Source organism: Cupressus sempervirens, chromosome 1 (assembly GCF_028749045.1).
Source record: "Cupressus sempervirens isolate cs-2001-9-10 chromosome 1, ASM2874904v1, whole genome shotgun sequence".
Taxonomy (NCBI): domain Eukaryota; kingdom Viridiplantae; phylum Streptophyta; class Pinopsida; order Cupressales; family Cupressaceae; genus Cupressus; species Cupressus sempervirens.
In genome coordinates, this window is record NC_143118.1 from 662,321,836 (window position 1) to 662,345,035 (window position 23,200).

Consider the following 23,200-nt stretch of genomic DNA (forward strand, 5'->3'; position numbering starts at 1 on the left):
ATTATTTTTTATTGCCAAATTTCCATACAAGTGGTATCAGAGCTATGGTTTTATTATTGTAACCCTAGATTGAATCCATGGGAATGCTTAAGAGGATAAAAGAAAAGGGCAAGATATATGAGTGATTTATTGCAGATCTAAGGGTTTTGGGTTTTCTGTTATGATGGGATGTTAAAAGATTTGGGCATGTGAAATTGTTGGACAAAAAGATTTTTAAGATGTTTCATTTAAATAAGGGTTTTAGGGGGAGCTTGCAAAAATGACCTCTTGGGTAAAAATAGGCCTCACCATTGGATCCGGGTCAATATTTCCATAAATTTTGATATATAATATGCCCTAGTTTGGCCATGTTCAAAAGAAATGAAAGAGTTTTTTGGTTTCAGCCCATGATGGTTGTCAAATTTAATCCCATCGGAATTTTTGTAACAATAGAAAATGAAAAATCGCAATGAAAAATGGTAAAAAGACTGTCTTAGTAAAATGGCCATAACTTTCTCTCAGAATATCGGATTCCAAAGTTCTTATAGGAATTGGAAAGCTAATTTAGAGCACTACAACTTGGCATAAGTTCGGTTCTATAATTTTGATATTTTGTCAAGTTTTAAGAGCCCTAAAGGTAGATGTTTTTTATTTTGAGCACGAATTAGGGCATAACTTGGGCATATGGAGTCAAATTTTGGACTTCGAGTAGTCAACGAAAAGCTCTTAGAGAGCTCTACACATTGGTTTAGATTTGGTGTAGATTTGACATGATTTATTTAGTGATATATTGATTTGAATAGTTGATAGATATATTTTGACTATGGTAACATTGTGAGTTTATGGCATTGGAGATTTAAAATTTGATGTCATTGTATACTCAGTTCATATTTTAGTTTGGTCTCATGATGATATGGTTATCAGTGTTTGGTTTGGATATGTATGATGAATTGTTCGATCTACAAGTTGTGCAGTGCTGGAAGTGGTCTATACTTATAAGTTGCATTTATGGCTTGGTTATGGGTTGTCTTTGCCCATTGATCTTTCATTATTGATGCATATTCAGATTGGTGGCTTGGATTTAGGTTGTCTATGCCCTAAGTCACATGATTTACTATTTTTTTGATGTAAAAAGGATGAGATGTTGTTACCAGGAACAGTCATGGTGGAGGATTGTGGTTGAATATTTTATGTTGACAAGTTGGACACATTGAGAGCCAAATGCTCAGTTCATGGATGTGATCATGGTGCCATGGATTTTGGCATGATATGATTGGTTATACAGGTACATCCTTCATGTTCATTAGCTTAGATTTTCTGATTCAGTTATGGTGGTATATCTTCTTGGTTGAGGATCATGGTTATTTGGTTTCTTTTAAGGAGCTCATGATTTGCACTTTGAGTTCTTTGATGGTTTGATGTCTTGATTTATTCTCATGGTTAGAAGATAGTTTTTAATCATTATGTCATGGATAGCTTGGATACACAGTTTAGTGGGAGCGTATAACAGTGATGGGGTGACAGAGCATAAATAGTTCTTGGTTTGATTTGGATCTTCATGTAGAAGATGGATTTTATGATTTTATGGGAGACTTGGTACCATAGTTGAGTGGGAGTTATTGTCATTGATATATTTATTGAGTGTTTGCAGATGTTGGAGGTTTGTCTTAGATCCTATTGTTGCAGAAGCATCTTTGACATTTGCATGGTGCACTTGTTATCTTCATAGTGTGTGAAGATGTTTACATCTTGAGGACTCATGGAGTTCTTGGTTATCTTCATGGTGTGTGGAGAAGGTTGCATTTTGAGGACTCATAGCGTTCTTGGTAAAGGTACAGTTTATGCTATTATTTGGCATGCCTTGGTATGAGGATGGTTTCATTATTATGTCATGGTATACTCTTGATACACATTTAGAGTTGTGACATGTTGTAGTATGTTCATGTAGAGCATGTTATCTCTTTGGTTGAGATGGTTAGATCATGTTGTCATGTTTATGTTCTTGAGGCCATGGTTGAAACTTTAACATTGATCTTGGTTTAGTTTCTTAGTATTGAGTACACTGATCATAAGTTGGATACTTCATGATATTGCTATGTTGCATTTGGAGTTGGCATGGATTGATTGGTTATAGGTGCTCATGGATACTTAGAGATGGTGGTGATGCTGATTTCTCTTGGATTAGAGAAGTATTTGTTGGGATGGTTGCTAGTTTCAACAAGAAGTTTGAGGGGCAGTCACCTGATATGGACTTGAGAGGAGATTATTCTTAGACGAGTCTTGGTTGGAGACTTGGGTATCTTGATGAGAATTCTCGTTCCCCACTTTTTGTCTACTCGACGTTTTGCTACTTGAGAGGTATAGCCCATTTTTTTTTTCTCAAGTGCATTATATTTATGCTTATCTTTCATGGATATGGATCTTGAGTTATGGTACATGAGTTAGTTTTGGAGGGTTCATTTGAGAGATGGTTTAGCATTAGTTATCTCCATGTCCATATGTTATTATGCTAGTTGAGTTTGGGAGATGGTTTTATATTGAGCATATTCCTTGGATTAGGAATGGTTTATGAGTTTGATCTTCTTGTGAGAGGCTTACATCCATGAATAGTTATATGGTATGGTTTGGGTGTTGTTGAGGCTTCTTGTTGGGGTTTTATGGAGGAGATCATACTTGCACAGTTTACATCTAGAGGTGTGTGTAGAAGGACATGATACAAGTTATGATTTGCATGGTGGTCTTGGTTATCTTCTTGGATGTTCAGCTTTTCTTACATTGGATTTGAGATTGGTTAGAGATTGTGATCACTAGTTTGTGCTCATGTATGTCATGTGAGAGATGACATGGTTATTCTTTTATCTCTTTCCTCTATTGGTTGTGGAGAATTTAGGAGACTATTGAAGACTTGTTACAAGAGTTGTTCTTGCAGGATATCAGTTTATGTATTGTGGATGTCCTTGATACTACATGGATTCACTTCTTTGAGATGTTGTGAGTGGATTGGTTATATTTTTGACATTATCTTTTGCAGTGGGAGCTTCTTGGTATATATGTGGAAGGTATTGCTCTTAAGGCTTGTGATTGCAGGTTATAGATTGGATATGTTAGTGATATGAGATTCACTTGTTATACCCTTGAGGTATGGATAGTTGGATGGGTTTGACACTTGCTATGGGTGCTATTTCAGCTATGGATATTTTGACAACTATGGATACATGTGATTACCTTTGGATTAGGTTTTTTTTTTTTGTGCTTGAAATTTTAGTTGGTATATAATTTTATGATCTTCTAATGCGACAGGTTGGGTGGCTTTCTCTTTGGATGGCTTCTATGTATGTCTAGTGGTAGTGTCATAATAGGAGGTGAGATCATTCATGTTTGAGATGCTGGATACTTTGATTTTGTTGCAGGTACTAGGATGGAGCACTTGGTGTACTTTGAACCATGATGGTGAATGTTCCAGGAGGGATTGTTCCCTTGTTCATTTATGTGGCTATGGATTGACCCTATGCAATGTATACAACAAGTGGGAGATTGTTGAGATAATGGGTGTTGCACACATTTCATAATATTGCTATATTTTATTATGTAACGTTGTGCCTAGATGGACGTCCAACATGTAAAGATTATCATGGAATATTCTTGATGAATTGTATTGTAACATTGTGAAAATATTTTATGTAATTATTTAATATTGGAGAAAAGAATTAAATGCCCAATATTAGATGTCGGGTTAGTGGGTTAGGTAGCACATGGTTTTAGCATATGGTTTATGTAATACCACTTGGTGGTTTTGTGGGACTTGCTACTATATAAGCAGCCACAAGGGTAGTTTTTGTAGAGTAAGAGTAAGAAAGACAAGAGTCGAGTGAGACAAGGCTTGACAGGTTATCCAAGGAAGCATTTGTGAAGGCTGAAAGCATGGCATGGGATGTGTGGATTCATGCTTGTTCACATAGTTTGCTCAGTTTTGGCTATGGCCATAAAGGCTTCCATGGTTGTATTGCAATGGTGTTTTTGCTGAATAATACATGGTGATGGATGCTTTTGGAGGCTGGGTTTTTTCCTCAATGAGGATTTCCTAGGGTATATCTTGTGTCACAATTTTGTGGGTATGTTGTCTATTCTCTTGCATGTGGATTTTAATTCCCTATTTATTTTAGATCTATTATGGGTTATGCGGAAACAATTATTATTCTTTATTGCCAAGTTTCCTTACAAATTGAAAATAACAATGGTATGAATGTAGACATGGAAACACCAAGTAATAAACAAACATGTCTAAATGTAGTGAAGTGCATGAACATAATTTTCATTTTTCTAAAGATATACTAGATAATATTCACATATTGTTTTTGTGGAAACAAATTAGGACACATGTTAATAGATTATATAGACTTTTTTTTTATAATAAGAAATTTGGGTTTCGATGTCAATTGATATTGCAACTAATTAAAATGTCTAAAATGTGAAAATTAATTAAAAGTTTAGGAATGTATGCAAATCCAGCATAAAAATGAGTCTTTAAAACAAGTTGTATCCACTATTGCTAGTGCCTTTGATATTATTGGAAAAAGAAGTCACTCTAAAGATAAGAATGCAACACGATGAGTAATAACAACAGTGTTGGTTAACAAATCAACTACTGAAAAAATATTGATTAGTAACATAAGTGGATATTTTAATGTGAGTCATAAGAGTTTAGAAAGAGTTGTAAAGAGAAGGGTTAACTTTGAATGTGTTCCAAACAAATAGTTTGTGGACTTCTAGTGGTAGACTCCCAAGAATTTAGTATGAAACTTACTAGTGAAGTCAAAAGTTTAGTTGAAATTTTTTGGCATGATAATACAAGAGTATCACCTAATTCAAGAGATGTACTTAAATTGAGAGTTGGCTCAAAAATACCTGATACACATCCTAAACACCTTTTGTAAATGACTCAAATAGAATTGTTGAAAATGAAATTAGATGGTAAGGTGTTAACTATTTCCATTAGTCAAAGATCTTTTGAAAAGTGTAAACCATGGTATGTAAGGATTAACAAGGAAAGAATCACATGTTGTACAACTCATGTTTCATTTTGTTACCATTATGGTGTATTTTGATCTATACATGGTACCATGCATAGTAAAGAAATTTTTTAGGAATGTGGTATAAAAATATCACCTCAAACTATAAAGGATTTCATATTAGGTTTTTTTTTGTAAATCGACCTAATGACCAATATTTTCTTTTCAATGCATGTCTTTCTAGTAAATTTCATATGTGTTGTAATCTTTCTTTGTTCGATGAATGTTTGCATGAAAATTTATTGACTACTTTTGGACAACAATTAGTTGATGTAGAAAGGTTCAAAACTATTGAATATCCATTGAAGGATGTCATGCAAGAGCATCTTGTGTTTTCTTGGTGACTAATTTGGAGTTCATAAAAGGCGGCTTGGTAGTTGTTTGGTGAGTTCTTGGAATGGAGCTTGACATGCTCTGGGAGCTTGGCATGTTCTTTGGAGCTTGGCACAGTCTTGGAGCTTGGCATGGTCTTAGAGCTTGACATGGTCTAGGAGCTCGACATGGTCTTGGAGCTCAGCATGGTCTTAGAGCTCGACATGGTCTAGGATCTCAGAATGGTCCTTAGTTTCCTTGCATGGTATATGGTTTCTCAGCATGGTCTTGGGACTCGACATGGTCTTTGGTCACTTGGCATGGTCTTTGGTTACTCAGCATGGTTTGGGAGGAGCTCGGCTTTTCTTAGGAATTTTTTTCTTGTTGTAGGATATGTATCTAATTCTCTACAATTAGTTAGAGGATGAAAATTTTAGGGATGGGAGAAAGCATATATTTCTAACCACAATTTGAAGCTTGAGTTCTAATTCATTTGGAGCTAGGAGATATGGTGAGTTTACTAAGACATCAATTTTAGGCATTTAATTATTATTGTTGGCCAACTTGTGGCTTAGATTGGTATAAGTAGCAGTTATTGGGAAGTATTTAGTCATTATTCATTCACTCAAAAGAGGAGTGGGTGTGGAAAGTAGCTGAAGAGTGAGTTTTTCTGAGTTTGTGAATAGAGCACCGAATGTGAGGCAGTTTACTCTTGGATGAAGTTGGGGCAGAGCTAGTAGTTGTGGCTTGAAAAATAAGGAGATAGCTTGGTGGGCTTGCAAGCACAAGTTGAGATCTCCCTTGTGGGTTTCTACTAGAGTGTGGATCTAGACTAGCTAGGGTTTGGGATTGGATCTTGAGGGATCTTGCAAAACTAATACTTGCTTTGTATTTGGTCATAACTGAGAAGACCTTACAGCCTGGCCCATTGCATGTAATCAGTTATATTTTATGAATATATAATTATGATTTGGTTTCAGATCTTGCATTATTTCTCCTTGTTTTTGTGTTTTCGCTGTGTGGTTTTATAGTTGGAGGCTAGGACATCTCCTTTGGGGATACTCCCTATCTTGCTCTGCATTAGGTGGTATCAAAGTGAAGGTTGTTCCTAAGTGTATAAACAGATCACCAAAGTTGAGGTAGTTTGTACCAAGACTTGGTTGGAGAAGTAGATTTGAGTTGATCTTGATCTAATGGCTTGTAGATGGATTGATGGATGCAAAGATGGATGACTAATCTTGTTGAGCCATGATCATATAGAATTTTTGTATTGCAAATCCATGGTCCTAGACTTGTGATGTGGTTCTTGATTGTTCGTGTGAGGTGGCAAGTTGCAATTTAACTTACAAACAATTCAAGGTTATCACAAGGAGTGTGGGAAGGATTTGTTGCAAATGGTTTACAAAGATATTGGAAGATGGCTCCAAGAGGATTGGACCCTAAGATGATTGCAAATCTCCATGATGTGGTGGAGAGGAGGTTTTCTGAGATTACTGCTCGATTTGAAGCTAGCTTGGTTGATTGAGTTAGGGATGAGGTGAGGAAAGAATTCCATGAATGTTTGTGGAGCTAGAGTCTACCGATCTGAAAGAGAGTTGTTTGGCCAGTTAAGAGACTTGTTCATGAGAGAAGATGGCATAGGGAGGTTGAGATTGGTTTTCATGATCAGGCAGTTGGGTCTAACATGGAAATTGTAGAGCACTCAGTTGTGCATGATCCAATTGCTATTGGTGGTGAGTTGTATATTGCAAAGCATCTTGTTGTGAGCAATGAGATTGCTAGTGTTGAGAGTTTGGCATGTGTTGATGGAGAGCTTCATGTTGCTACTGATGTGGATTTTGTGGCTGATATGGAGTTTGTTGCTGCTGGTGTGGATTCACTAGTTGTTGTTGTGGATGAGGATTTGATGTTGAAGCATTATGTTCAGTTTGTTCATGGGATTGAGTATGCTAGTGCTTGATAGAATGTTGCAAATGTGGATGATGTGTAGATTGGTTTTCTTGTCCCTGTTGAAGTGGAAGCCTTTGGTGAAGATGAAGATGGTTGTTGGTCTTTCTTTGAACATCAAAGTGTGGGACACACTTTTCTATTTACCTAGGGAGTTTGATGTAGGAGCATCTTGTGTTTTCTTGGTGACTACTTTGGAGTTCATAGAAGGAGGCTTGGTAGTTGCTTTGGTGGGTGCTTGGATTGGAGCTCAACATGCTTTGGGAGCTTGGCATGTTCTTTGGAGCTCGGCATGGTCTTGGAGCTCAACATGGTCTAGGAGCTTGGCATGGCCCTTGGTTGCTTGGCATGGTCTATGGTTTCTTGGCATGGTCTTGGGACTCAGCATGGTCTTTGGTCACTCAACATGGTCTTTGGTTACTCGGCATGGTCTAGGAGGAGCTTGGCTTTGCTTAGGAATTTGGTGCCTGTTGTAGGCCATGTATCTAATTTTCTACAATGATTTAGAGGATGAAAATTTAAGATATGGAAGAGGGCCTAGATTTATAACTATAGTTCAAACTTTGAGTTCTAATTCATTCAAAGCTAGGATATATGACGATTTTACTAAGACATCAATTTTGGGCATTTAATTGTTGTTTTTGGCCGACTTGTGGCATTTAATTTGTGTTCTAGGCCTACTTGTGGCTTATATTGGTATAAGTAGGGGTTATTGGGAAGTATTTAGTCATTATTCATTCACTCAAAAGAGGAGTGGGTGTGTGAAGTAGTTGAAGAGAGAGTTTTCTTGAGTTTTTGAACAGAGCGCCGAATGTGAGATAGTTTACACTTGGATGAAGTTGGAGTAGACCTAGTAGCTGTGGCTTGGAAAATAAGGAGATAGCTTGGTGGGCTTGCAAGCACATGTTGAGATCTCCCTTGTGGGTTTATACTAGAGTGTGGATCTAGACTAGCTAGGGTTTGGGATTAGATCTTGAGGGATCTTGCAAAACTATTACTTGCTTTGTATTTGGTTGTAACCGGGAAGGCCTTATAGCCTGGCACATTGCATGTAATCAGTTATATTTTATGAATATATTATTGTGATTTGGTTTCATATCTTCATTATTTCTCCTTGTTCTTATGTTTCTATTGCATGGTCATATATCACTGCATTAGGATGGGAAGATTACAAGAAAGTGTGATCTAGTTGTAGATAAAGTTAGTTTTCATGAATAATTTATGGGTGAGTTTAAGAGTGTGATTATACCAATATATGTTACACACTCTCAATATGCTAAATGGCTTGATGGACAATTTCGCATATGTAAGAATATGTTTCCAATTGGTACTATACTTTTAGATGTTGACTTTGCAGAGAACTACACACACATGCACCACAAGATGAGGTACAACCACAATATTACAATTTATTGCAAGTAACAATTTATGTTCATATAGTTTATAGGAATGTACTTGATAGTAAAGAGGAGGATCAAAAAATATTGAGAGAGTACCATTTCTATATAAGTGATAATAAACTTCATTCATTTGAGTTTGTCCAATATTGTTTCAAGGTCTTTTATGATAATTTAAAAGAGAGAAAAATTCAAATAACACAACATTGGATATGGTTAGATAATTGTATAGGACAATTCAAGAATGCTAGAATGTTCTATTGGTTGAGTAGGACACATAGGAAAACTAATGTCCAATATGTGTGGAGTTTTTTGAGGCTAGACATGGTAAAGGAGAACATGATGGTTTTGGTGCATGTGTGAAGAAAGCCCCTAGTAGAGAGAAATTAAAATTTGAGGAAAACACCAAATTCAAAAAAGCACATGAGATTGTGGAATGGTGTAACAAATATTTATGCACAGGATCAATTTAGAACTCTACAATTAGACATTTCTTCTTCCTAGTTGAAGAGAAGAATATCCTTTCAAAATATGGCTGTGACATAATTAGCAGGTTAGCTAAATGGCATTCATTTAGGAGTTCAGATTCTACCACTTGAACTATATGGACTAGGGAGCTTGCCTATTTTTGTGAGTTTTTTTTGTAGGTGAATGTGAAGAATGCAAGAGTACAGAATGGGTTGAAGATTGGAAAAAAAAATCATCAGCACCTACTAACACACATTTTCAAGAAGATATGGTAAATGAAGACATGAATGTTACTTTTGCATCAGAAGACTATGATCATATTTTAGACCTCATACAACCTAGTATGCATAATTTACTTTAAAATTTTTTTGATCATGCTTCAATTTATATTATTTATTTATGTACATCTCATTAATATAATTCAAGTACAGGTCATTAATATATTATTTATATATGTACACACATGTGATTTAAGTGTTTGTGTACTTTATTTTATCTTGTAGGACATGTTTATGTGGTTACTGCACCTAATGATAATGATCAACACACTGAGTATTGGCTAGCTAGACATGTGAAACCTAAGAAAAAAATAATATGTCATCAAGTAGATGATGATGGTTTTGAGTGTCCAATTGGGTCTTTCATAGTTGCCACCTAGCTACATACATACCTAACAATAAGAAATGGTTTACCAATATTTGAAGACCACCAATCAAAAAAAAAGATTTTACACTATTCTCATTTGGTTGTAGCAACTAATATCAAATTAGAAAGATACAAAAAGGAGACCTACCAATAAAATATTATGGACAATTTCAATGGATGAGCATGAGATAGTCATAGATGCAATGCAAAAGAGAGAGGAAGCAGATGATTCAGTGGGATGACTACATTTAAATCAAACACATGTAAGTTTTTTATTTATTGTGCTCTTTTTATATATGTACTTATATAACTTTTAAATTTATGTATGAGTTGTCAATAGAAAATTAGAGAACTTATATATAACTCTTATTCGGGTCTCAATTACAATTTATGCAAATTTAAATTTTTAAGGTGGATTGAACATCAACATCTTGTGCAATTACACATAGTGAGTACATACATTACACATATTTACATAATACAGATAGTTGTTATTAATTTATGCTTTTATTAACATATGTTTTTGTTTTAAAATTTTATTTTGCAGGACCTCATTTGAAGAAATGTGTTGAACCAATTTTTTAATTTTTAAATCAAAACATGTTGTAGACATTTGGAAATAGGAGTTCACTTCTATTTATGTCCCTCACATCGTGTTACATATATTGTGAAACATGTTGTAAACTTTTAAAAATAAGAGTTCGCTTATATTTGAAAGTTAAAGGTGTGCACTTGATATTAAAAATTCTTTGTCAATTCAATGAATGACTTCCTATATTTTTCCATTACTTTTACATTCAAATATGTTTAAATTAATGTTCCTATATAAATAATTAAAATTATTGTTCATGTACCATATACTTACAAAATGTGTCATAACATGAATAAAAAATGTCACAGTAAAGAAAATGGTTCATACTTACAACATGATAACATAATAATGTATACTGCATACGCTAGCATGATAAGATGTTATAAAAATATAGTACATTATAGAACATGTAAGAACATGATCTATGAAGTCAAAAAATACATATTATACAGTCAAATGTCCTAATAGAAAGTGTACTAGAATAAACAATATGTGTCATAAAAACATAATCTAAAGGTGCCCAAAGACCTAATCTATCTAATTTGTAGTCCTCTTTACTCCATTCAAAGAGGACTTAGATGGATCATTCTATGTAAGATGATGTGTCTTATCATGTGGAACACCTTGTGGGGCATCATGTGTCACATTCTGGGAAGACAATATGTACATGCTTAATTGAAATGGGTTTCAAAATCTAGCTTGCAAGTAAATTAAATATTTAGTACTTATTAAAAATAATACTACATGAGATAGGTGTCCCTCTATAATAGGAGGAGGTGCATTGTCAAATCTAACAAATGTGGTAGTGGTGAGGTCCTGTAATTTAAAATACAATTTAATTTTTTTTTTGTTAAAGATCATAATGAACTATGTATGTATAAATCACAATACTGACTTGAAAGGATGATGTTTGTACCTCCATCTGGCTTAGTCCCATAGTCTCAGCAACATTCATGACAACATAGTCCTAAAATTATGGATACATAAACCTTGAGTTAAAAATATATATACATCAATTACAAAGTACATAAATTAAAAAGTACATAATTTACACTATTTTGTTTTGAAATAAAAACATATATATCATACCTAAGTAGTAGCTAGTGTCATAGACGTGTCTAGAGATATGCTACCATGATGATCATTGACATGTTTGAAATGGTCAAAAGATGGAGTATAAAATAAACTATAATGAGAGCTATATGGATAAATATGATCCATTTCTTATTCATAATACCAATATACATTAAACAATCATGAATCAAAGTTGAATATAATTTAATAAAAATGTGTACATAAAAATAGTATAAATTATTTATCTTCAAAAGTTCATACCATAGGTATTCGAGTCCATGCCTTAGTGGTCAATGGATCAAGACATGTACAAACAATGAACTATCTAATAGATGACAATCCCTATGAAATTAGATAAAAAGAAAATATGAGCACATGTTATTAAATTCAGGATCATTATTTATAGTGTAACTCAAAGTGTATATTGTATGAGGGATGCCAATGTCTGTAGGTCTCAAAAAAAGAATAATTTTCCTCCTAGGAGCAACAATATCATCCTAACTTTGTTAATTGAAAAACAAAATACATTAATATGGTTAATACAATTATGAATATATGTAGAAAATAAATATTTATGTACTTTATAAATTTTAATTAAATTTTTACTTGCTATTCTTGACAATCTCCCTCTCCATGTAGAAGGTCAACAAATGATGACACATCAATATCATCACTACCACTACCATGAGCAACATATGCATAATCATCAAAATTAATGCCCTTAGTGTTAGATTATGGTGACTGATCAGGAAAGTACTATACATACTTCATAAATAGTGGGGTTCAGGGCATCGGCCCAAAAATTTTTTTTGGGCCATGGCCGACATGGTAGCCAACATATTATGGCTGACATATGGCCGACATGTTGTAACCCTAAAATGAATAAAATACTTGTATAAAAGGGTTTAGGGTTAGGTATTTTTTATTATGTTGTGATGCAAAATTGGTTCTTGCGGCAGTATTGAGCTGTAAGGGATTACAGATTGTAATCAGGTTGTAATCACTGGATTGTAATAAGATCAGACTTGTTGTTTGGTGGATGTAGCCCAGGGATTGGGTGAACCATGTTAAATCTTGGTGCCTTCTATTCATTTTTGTGTGATCTATTATTTTTTGTTATTGGTTATATTTGCATGTAGTTTTTATTTTTGTCCGTGGTTTATCCTAACAAGTGGTATAAGAGCGAGGTTGTCTTTTAGTAATCCTCTGTAGGAAAGTCTCACAGTTAAGTAGGAGTCTCACGATTGAGTGGGAGCGATGGCAGATGAGGGAAAGCTAAGGGTTGATAGGTTTAATAGGAAAAACTTCCAGTTATGGATGATGCAAATGGAAGACTATCTATATTAGAAGGATTTATGGAAGCCATTGGAAGGAAAAGCCAAGAATCAGGGAACTATGTCAGAGGCTAAATGTGATCTTTTGGACAAAAAGGCACTCAGAAGCATTCGATTATACTTGGTACCATTGGTGGCATTTAATATTACAAAAGAAAAGACGATAGAAGATTTGATGAAAACCCTAGCAACACTATATGAAAAGCCCTCTGCTTCAAACAAGGTATTTCTCATGAAGTGTCTATTTAATATGAAAATGGCAGAAGGTGGATCTGTTGCAGATCATTGAAATGAGTTTAATACTATTACTAGTCAGTTATCTTCTGTGGGTATCAATTTTGATGAAGAAATTAGGGTTCCCTTGATTTTGTGTTCTTTTCCTAAAAGCTGGAATGGATTGGTAATGGTAGTGAGTAATTTTGTTCCTGGATCTAGTACCCCAAAATATGATGATGTGATCAGTGTTATTTTAAGTGAGGAAACTTGCAGAAAATCCTCAGGTAGATCTACATCAGGAAGTGCTTTGAATGCACAAAGCAGGGGTAGAACAACTGAGAGAGGAAATAACTCTAGAAATCATCGGAAATCAAGAGGAAAGTCAAAGGGGAGGAGGTCTCAATTGAGAGGACTAAATGATTGCTGGTACTGTGGGAAACTAGCGCACACAAAGAAAGTTTGCTGGAATTGAAAGAAAAATGAAGGAGATAAATTAGATGGAGACAAGGAGGCAAATGTGGTAAGTAACAAATCCGAAGAGGATGCTTTTCTTCTGTCTTTAGAGAGTCTTGATGATTCATGGGTTTTAGATTCTAGTGCTTCATTTCATGGTACACCTCATAGAGGTTATTTCATTGATTATGTCCAAGGGGATTTTGGGCTTGTTTATTTGGCGGATAATGAACCCTGTCAGATTGTTGGAAAGGGAAAAATTAAGATTAAGTTACAGAATGGGAATCATTGGCTACTACATGAGGTAAGACATGTTCCAAGGCTGAGTAGAAATTTAATTTCAGCTAGGCAACTTGGTGATGAGGGTTGTGTAGTTACTTTTAATGATAAAAATTGGAAGGTTTCAAAAGGTTCCCTTGTAGTAGCAAAAGGTGTGAAAGTAGGCACCTTATATCTTTGTATAGGTCATATTGTTCTATCTACTTTGATTGTTTCAGAGAAAAATGAATGTTCAGGAACAATTGCTGCAGTTGAGCAGGGAGAACAAATAGCTGCTATAGATTCTAATACAACATTGTGGCACAATAGACTTGGGAACATGAGTGAGAAAGGTATGAAAGTACTTCATTCAAAGAAAGTTTTACCAGGTCTGAAATGTGTGAATATGGATTTTTGTGAAAGTTGTGTGTATGGAAAACAAAAGAGAGTGAGTTTTGTAAAGACAGGGAAGGAAAACAAAAAGGAGAAATTAGAGCTTGTGCATATAGATGTATGGGGACCAGCTCATGTATCTTCCCTTGGTGGCTCTCATTATTATGTTACATTTATTGATGATGCAACTAGAAAAGTATGGGTTTATTTCCTTAGACAGAAATATGATGTATTTCAAACTTTTAAGAAATGAAAATGCTTGGTTGAAAATGAGACTGGTAAGAAATTAAAATGTCTCAGATCTGATAATGGTGGTGAGTATTGCAGTCATGAATTTGAAGATTATTGCTCCACTAATGGTATTCATAGATAGAAAATTTTTCCAAGGACTCCACAGAAAAATGGAGTGGTTGAACGCATGAACAGGACTATAATGGAGCGTACAAGGAGCATGAGGTTGCATGCTGGGTTGCCCTTACACATGTGGGTGGATGTTTTCAATACTACAATATATCTAATTAATAGAGGTCCCTCTGCTACTTTGGGCTGTGGTATTCTAGAGGAAGCATGGGCTGGTAAGAAGGTGAGTTATTCTTTTCTCAAGACCTTCGGTTGTGAAGCTTTTGCTCATATAGACTCTGAAAATAGAACCAAGCTAGAAGCTAAATAAAAGAAATGTGTCTTTTTTGGATATGGCATTAATGAATTTGGTTATAGGCTTTGGGATTTTGAAAATCTTAAAATTGTTAGAAGTTAGGATGTCATATTCAATGAGAAAGTGTTGTACAAAGATCTGTTGTGGCAACATGAGAAGAAAGAAGATGATTATGTAGTGCTGGATGATACTCCAAAAGCTGATGTTCTAGCCATTCCTCATGATGTGCAACAACTGCAACAAAAAATAGCACATAAACCAGTAAATGTTAGATGGTCAATGAGATAAATTAGACCTCCACAAAGGTTTTCTCCCTCTTTATATTCTATTTTACTTACTAATGCTGGTGAACCTGAAAGTTATGATGAAGTTGTGCAAGTGGATACTAAGATTCAGTGGGAGTCTGCAATGAAAGATGAAATGGACTCTTTTCTGAAAAATAAGACATGGGATATGTGCAAGTTGCTTGTAGGTAAAAAGGCTTTATAGAATAAGTGGGTTTACAGGTTGAAAGAAGAGGAAGGAGGTAAGAAAAGATTTAAGGCCAGGTTAGTTGTAAAAGGATTTGCATAGAAAAAGGCAATTGATTTTGATGAGATATTTTCTCCTGTTGTTAAAATGACTTCTATCCATACTGTTTTAAGTCTTGCGGCTACTAAAGATTTGCATTTAGAGCAGTTGGATGTTAAAATAGCCTTTCTTCATGGTGATTTGGATGAAGAAATATATATGGCTTAGCCACAGGGTTTTGAGGTCAAAGGTAAGGAGAAATTAGTGTGTAAATTGAAGAAAAGTTTATATGGCTTGAAGCAAGCACCTCGGAAATGGTATCTAAAATTTGACAGTTTTATGCATGAACATGGATATAACAAGTGTCATTCAAATTACTGTGTTTATTTTAAGAGGTTGGATGATGATAGCTACATTATTTTATGTTTATATGTTGATGATATGCTTATAGCTGGGTCTAACATGGATCATATTAAGGGGCTAAAATGCCAGTTAGCACATACATTTTCTATGAAGGATTTGGGGGTAGCAAAAAAAATCCTTGGTATGAAGATTTGCAGAGATAGGAAGAATAGAACCTTGACACTATCTCAGGCTGATTATGTTGAGAAGGTGTTGCAACATTTCTCTATGGAGAATGCTAAAGCTGTCAGCACACCTTTACCTGGTCATTTGAAATTGACTCAGGAGATGTGTCCCAAGACACAGGAAGAGGAGGATAAGATGTCCAAGGTACCCTATGCTTTAGCTATAGGAAGCTTGATGTATGCTATGGTATGCACTAGGCTAGATATTGCACATGTAGTTGGAGTTGTTAGTAGGTATATGAGTCATCTAGGATTTGAGCATTGGAATGCTATTAAGTGGATTCTCTGATATTTGAAAGGAACATCCAATAAGTGTTTACACTTTGGGGGCTCTACTACTGATTTACAGGGCTATGTTGACTTAGATTTGGTAGGGGATATTGATGCTAGGCAGATTACTACAGGTTATGTCTTTACTGTTGGTGGGGCAACTATGAGCTAGGTTTCTAGGTTACAAAAAAAAAATGCTCTATCCACTACAAAGGAAGAGTATGTTGCTAATACAGAGGCAACCAAGGAGATGATATGGCTTCAGTTCTTCTTGGAAGAATTGGGACATCCTCAAAAGGATAATTATTTGTTTACAGATAGTCAGAGTGCCATTCATCTTGCTAAGAATTTAGCTCCGCATTCTAAGACCAAACACATACAGTTGTGGTACCATTTCATTCAGTCAGTTTTGGAGGATGGACAGTTAAAGCTGGAGAAGATACATACCAATGACAATCCAGCAGATATGTTGACAAAGGTTGTAACAAGGGAGAAGCCAAACTCCTCTTCAGCTTCGATTGGTCTTTTAGACTGACCATGAATAAAAGAACAGAAGAGTCTAGGGTGGTTTGATCCAGTGGGAGCCCCATGTGGTAGTGGTATTGGTACAGGATCAGTCTCCAAGTGGGAGATTGTTGTTTTGTGTGGAGCTTGATCAGTCCCCAAGTGGGAGATTGTTAGATTATGGTGACTGATCAGGAAATTACTGTACATACTTCATAAATAGTGGGGTTCAGGGCATCGGCACTAAAAAAAATTTTGGGCCATGGCCGACATGGTAGTTGACATATTATGGCCGACATATGGTTGACATGTTGTAACCCTAAAATGAATAAAATACTTGTATAAAAGGGTTTAGGTTTAGGTATTTTTTATTATGTTGTGATGTGAAATTGGTTCTTGCGGCGGTATTGACTGTAAGGGATTACAGATTGTAATTAGGTTATAATCACTGGATTGTAATAAGATCAGACTTGCTGTTTGGTGGACATAGCCCAGGGATTGGGTGAACCACATTAAATCTTGGTGCCTTCTGTTCATTTCTGTGTGATCTATTATTTTTTGTTATTGGTTATATTTGCATGTAGTTTTTTATTTCTGTCCATGGTTTATCCTAACACTTAGTATCATGGCCATCATGTGTTGTATCAACATCACTCTGGGGGCCTCTACATATACCTCCACAACTGGTACAAATGTATCCAAGTGGGTGAATATCTATCACCTGTGTCCATTTCTCTACTAAATTTTCCAAAAGGGCACTCACTAAAGTAAGAGAAGTTGATACTACTCAATGATGGAGAGGCACTGGGACAACTAGAGCAAGAAGAGGTACAAGAGGCAGAGGAAATTTTTGATTCCTTGTATTATTGATGAGCTTTTCCCCAAGCCTTTCCTAAGGAAGCCCAACACCGACCACCTAAAATTTTCTAATATCAAAATAATTGGGTTTCAAACCCAATTCAAACTCAACACATAGTTTCTTAAGAAAGTAGCTAGACACCTCATGATTTACATGTGGTGGGTGGTCTAATACCATTCACCACCACTCCCAAAAGTGTTGTGATATAAGAGGATGCATACACCATCTAATAGATATGTGAGGCTTCTTCTCTCTTATCTTAAGCCTTATCTTATGGTCTACAAAATATCTTCTAAAATGTCATTTATTTATTTTGAGTTGATTGACCTTTCTATAGGATAGGCCATTAGAATAGAAGGCACACATGTTTTTCCTCCATACTCTTAAGCTATCGATGCCACTATCCAAATTCTCAATAGAGTGTACAAAGCCTTGCATACTATCTGTAAGGTGAAGTAGGTTGGGAGTCTCACACCTAATGGTTTGAATATCTCGCATGAGGTCATGAAGGTTGCACATCATGCTCTCCCTCAAATCCTCTATTGTAGGTGTTGGAGGAGGATTAGGTGGTTGTGGAGGTGGGGATGGAGGTGGAGGTGGAGATGGAGGGGGTAGGGGTAGGGAGGGGATGGGTCCATCAAATATAATCTACATATATGTAAACAACACAAAAATTCAAAAAAAAAATTATTTAATGAAATAAATCTAAAATATCAATTATATAAATGTACATCTTTAAAACCATATCAATTATATAAATAAATTTTAACACTTAAGTAAAATTTAATCTTAAGGCTAATTGAATATCTCAGGTGGGCTCACGCCTAATGGTCTAAATATCTCACATGAGGTCACAAAGGTTGCACGTCATGTTGTCCCTCATATCCTCTGCGGTAGGTACTAGAGGGGAACTAGGTGGTCACAGAGGTGAGGGGTAGAGGTGGAGGTGGAGATGGAGGGGAAGGGGGTTGGTCCACTAGATGTAATCTACATATATTTAAACAACATAAAAATTCACAAAATTACTATTTAATAAAATAAATCTAAAATATCAATTATATAAATAAAGTTAAACATTGAAGTAAACTTTAATCTTAAGGCTAATTGAACATTATACCAAATTTAAGGCTAAACATAAAATAATACTCCAAAAAACTATAAATAAATCAACTTAAATGTGAATTCTAAAAATAACTTATATTTATGTTTAGGATTAAGCCTTAGCATTTACGATTAGGTTCAATATTAAAATAATTAGGATTTAACATAAATAAGATTGTGGTTTGGGTTAGGATTTAGGATTATCCATTTAGAATTAGGGTAGAGTAATTAAGATTATGATTGGGGCACAACATATAAGATTTAGGATTACAACTAGTATTTTGGCTTATCATTTAAGATTAAGCATTAGAATTTAGAATTATGGTTTAGGTTAAGTTTTAGGATATATGGATGACAATTTAAGATTAGAGTTTAGCATTAAGAATTAGTGTTTAAAAATTAGAATTAAAATTATGGTTTACATTTTAGGATCATGTGCTAGCTTTAAGGATTACAATTGTTAACTATGATTAAGATTGGAATTTACTATTTAATAATTTAGATTTTAACATTTATGGCAATCATTGAGCAATTAGGGTCTAGCATTTATAATCATGGTTTGACATTTAGAATTAGGGCTAGGGTAAAGATTATGGTATGGGTTTACATCATTATTATAAATATGATTAAGATTATGGTATGTATTTTCTAGGATTTAATATGAGTGTTTAGCATTTATATTTATGTAGAGGATTATACCTTAGCATTTACAATTAAGGTTCAATATTAAAACAATTAGAATTTAACATAAATAAGATTTTGGCCTAGGTTAGGATGTAAGGTTATCCATTTTGAATTAGGGTATAGTAATTAACATTGTGATTGGGGCACAAAATATAAGATTTAGGATTATGGTTAGTATTTTGGCTTATCATTTAAGATTAGCCATTAGAATTTAGAATTATTGTTTACAATAAGATTTAGGATTGATGGATGATAATTTAAAATTACAGTTTATCACTTAGAATTAGTGTTTAAAAAGTAAGATTAGAATTAAGATTTAAATTTTAGGATCACATGCTAGCTTTAAGAATTGCAAATTTTAATTATGTTTAAGATTGAAATTTACTATTCAGTAACTTAGAGAAAGATTTGAAAGTGGGAGTTGAAGGCTTGTCTACGCTAGACAATGCTAAAATTTGGCACTGTCATTTCGAAGCAATCCTAGTTGTAGCCATGGGAATTTTCATAGACACATATGACATATTTTGCATTGCCCCAATTTTTGATATGAAGATATGACAGGAAAAAACATTTTCAGGAATAAAAATAAATCTATGGTGAACTATTGTGTAGTGGTCATCCACTTACTATGGATCGTCAATGGGTTACATGAGCTTCTCAATCTCATATAAGGGAATGCCATGTAAAAAATGAAATCAAAAATTAAAAAAAATTTCTTGGCACGTGAAAGTTCCGAGTGATAGTTTTGCTCAGCACCTTAAGGAGCCGAGTGGTAGGAAGGTGCCGAGTGAGCTTGGCACTCAAAGGGAAACTCGACACCAATGGATGGCGAGTGAGCTCGACTTCAACTATAGATAAAAGACTAAGCTGAGTGACTAGGTTTATAACATGAATAATTTTACTATTAAAATCAGAGAGGCAAAACATAAAATATTCAATAATAATCTTCTCAAATGCAACAAATAAGGGAAGAGCAATGGATACATATATGCCTACTTTCTTTCTATTCAACTTTGAATTAAAACATTAAAAAATTTGGGAGCATTCAACTTCAACCAGGAAAACCCTAAAATAACCCTAAAACTTTAAACTAATAAAACTTCAAACTTTAAACTCCAAACTTGCAGCTCTAATGGCTACATACAATAACACCTAGAGTAATCAATGCTTCTTAGGTTGAAACCAATAAACTACAAACTTATAGAATGGCCAAAGAAGAAATACGTGCATCTACAGGCACGAAATGAACTTCCTTCTATCTCTACATTCTAATGATTGGATCTACTAATCACTTCTTTTTCTCTGCAACTTCTAATCTCTTCAACTGGCTCTGACTCTCTAACTGGTTGACTAAATCTGATCATTCCATTTTGTCTTTTGACCTAAAACATTTTTCCCTCTGATTTTTTCAAACTCACCTACTGGCATTAAATTTTTTGGATGTTTTGCAATCCGTCAGGTGGTAGGTGGGCGTTTGGCTCTAGGGGCAAGACAATCACCACACTAAATTCCAATACTCCCTGTTTGTCCCTAGCCAAACAAAAAAAAGGATCACTATTGATCCAAATCAACTACACCAGGACTCTCTCTTAGGTGTACAAAAGTTCCAATGCCTAATGGGTTTGTGAAAATGTCTGCTAGCTATTGCTCAAACTTGCAAAATTCCATCTTGATATCCCCATTCTCCACCAACTCTCTGATGAAGTGATATTTGATCTTTATATGCTTGCTTCTACCATGGAAGACTAGATTCTTGGACAATGCAATTGAAGAGATGTTGTCACAATAAATTGTGGTTCCAATCTCTTGCCTTTGATTCAAATCTATCAAGATTCTTCTTAACCAAATAGCTTGACATGTTGTTGCATTTGCTACTATGTATTCAGCCTCTGCTATAGATTGAGCAACAATAGGTTGCTTCTTAGATGTCCATGAAATTGCACCCGATCCCATATGAAATACATATCTGAAAGTACTCTTCCTATCATCTATACTTCTAGCCTAATCACTATTAGTATAACCTATCAACTTAAATTCAGTATACAAAATCCCAAATCCCTTGGTACCATTCACATACCTTAGGATCCTCTTTCTTTCTTGCCAATGGGAATCCTTTGGTGTTTCCATAAATCTAGAAATCAGACTTACTACATGCATCAAGTCTGGCCGAGTTGCAGTCAAATACATTAAACTTTTAACTATACTCTTGTATAGTGTTGGATCCACTCTCTTGCTAGAGTATTCCTTCTCAACTTCAGATGTATAGCTGTTGGTGTGGGGGCTGCCTTACTATTTTGCATTTTAAATCTCTCCAAGATCTTCCCTGCATATTTTTCTTGAGAGATGAAGATGCCATCATGCATTTGTTTTACTTCTATGCCTAGAAAGTACTTCAAGAGACCTAGGTCTATTATTTCAAATTCATTTTTTAGGGCCTCTTTGAACTCACCAATTAGAGCCTTGTCATTACCAATAAAAATCAAATCATCTACATACAAGACAACAACCAATACATTTCCATTTTCTACCTTGATGTAGAGAGTAGGCTCACCATTGCTTTTGCTAAAGCCATTTCTTATCAAATATCAATCAATCATGTTGTACCATGCCCGTGGAGCTTGCTTGAGCCCATCAAGAGATCTCTTCAATCCATAAACTTTGTGTTCTTCACCTGCAACTTCATAACTAGGTGGATGCTCTACATAGACTTCTTTTAATATACCATTTAGGAAGGTGGACTTCACATCCATTTGAAATATAAGTTTCCATTTGTGTTGAGTTTCCATTGCTATGAAAACATGCATTGTTTCCATTCTTGCAACCGAGGCATATGTCTCATCATAATCTCTATCATACTATTGTTTGTACCCTTTGACTACCAACCTTGCCTTATGCCTATCAATCTTGCCTTCAGCATTGCATTTGGTCTTGTAGACCCATTTCACTCAAATCACTTTCTTTTTTGGAGGCAATTCAGTTAGCTCCCATGTCTCATTTCTTTCTATAGCATCTATCTCCTCATCCATGGCTTTACACCATTTCTTCTCCTTAATAGCTTCTTCAAAATATATTGAATCACTATGAGAAAATAATACAAAATTAACACTCTCATCATAATATTCACACCTTTCATCTTGGTATATCTCCCTAAGACTCTCGATCTTTCTCGATAATAGGGAGGAGAGTGTGGGATCAGAATCTTCACTGCTGCTGCTTTGCTGACCAACTTGATCTTCACTATTACTTAGCACTAACACTTGGTCATGCCTAGAGGAGCTCAGCAATGACTAAGGTTGCTTGCCTTTTCTTCTATCTGCTTCTTCTTCTTGCTATTCATCAGCATCCTCTTCACTCATAATTGGTACTTTACTTGAGGTGCTCGGTGATTCATCAGTCGGTCCATACCATGTCTAAATTTTAAGAAATTATACATCTCTTGAGAGAATCATCTTGTTGTTCAATGGATCATACAATGTATATGCCTTTGATTCTGAGTTGTACCCTATGAAGATGCACTTCACACCTTTGTCATCCAATTTCTACCTTTTCTATTTAGACACATGTGCATATGCAATACATCCAAAAACCCTTAGGTGTTCAACTGTCCATCTTCCTTGTGACCATGCTTCCATTGGAATTCTATCATGGACTGCCTTTGTAGGACACCTATTAATTAGGTAAACTATCCTCAAGGGAAACATTCTATTCTTTGTCATTTGAACTACTACAAGTAAGTTCTTGCTCCCATCCTTTTCATTAATGACACACATGTCATTCTCCATCATCACTTTGTATCCATTTTGAATGAGCTGACCAATGCTCATCAAATTGTGTTTCATACCAAGGGAAAAATACACATTTTGTATTTCCTTCTTCTCACCTTGTTTGGTCCA